Source organism: Chrysochloris asiatica, unplaced genomic scaffold (genome assembly GCF_000296735.1).
Source record: "Chrysochloris asiatica unplaced genomic scaffold, ChrAsi1.0 scaffold00257, whole genome shotgun sequence".
Lineage (NCBI taxonomy): Eukaryota > Metazoa > Chordata > Mammalia > Afrosoricida > Chrysochloridae > Chrysochloris > Chrysochloris asiatica.
This window is the reverse complement of record NW_006408775.1, coordinates 3,376,172-3,376,948: the sequence shown is the minus strand read 5'-3', so window position 1 is coordinate 3,376,948 and position 777 is coordinate 3,376,172.

The following is a 777-nucleotide window of genomic DNA, read 5'->3' as shown; positions in this document are numbered from 1 at the left end:
AAGAAAAAAGTGAAAAATAGAACAAGTTTCCGTAATTTCTCATTTTAGAGAAATGGGTAAGAGATCTTGTGTGACAACTAGCTGAAGTCAGAATCAGGCTGTTTCTGAGTTTAGCATCTGCTTGTCTTTTTTATATTGATCAGCTTTGTGTATTAACATGTTTTCCTTGAATAATACATGGGAGTGTCTTCAATTTTTAATCTGTGTATCCATGAAATCTTCATATGATTGAAAATACCTGTTCTTTAAACATTCGAATGAAAACTACAATCTTTGCTTTATAGGTGGGCATGTGGATAGTGGTGGAGGCAAAAGAAGGGGTGACCGTTTAAACAACCTCCTCCATTGTTGTCATTGTTAGTTGTCTTCGAGTTGGTTCTGACCTTGTAGTGACCTTGTATACTACAGCACACAACAGTGCCCAGCCAGTGCCACCCTCACAGCCCTGCCATGTTTGAGCCCATTATTTCAGCCACTGTGCCACTCTTAACTTGTTGAGAGTCTGCCTTGTTTGTGCTGACTCTCTACTTCACCAAGCCTGATGTCCCTTTCCATGAATTGGTCCCTCCTGGTCACATGTCCAAAGCACTGAGATGAAGTTTTGCCATCCTTGCTTCAAAGGAGCATTCTGACTACACTTCCTCCCCAACAGATTTGTTCCTTCTTCTGCTAGTCTCAATTCATACAGAAGATTACTTTGTATTTCATCTATATCAGTTTTTGTTACTTGTATATTTTTACAGAAAACCAGCTACTTCACTAGGTTTTCATGTAATT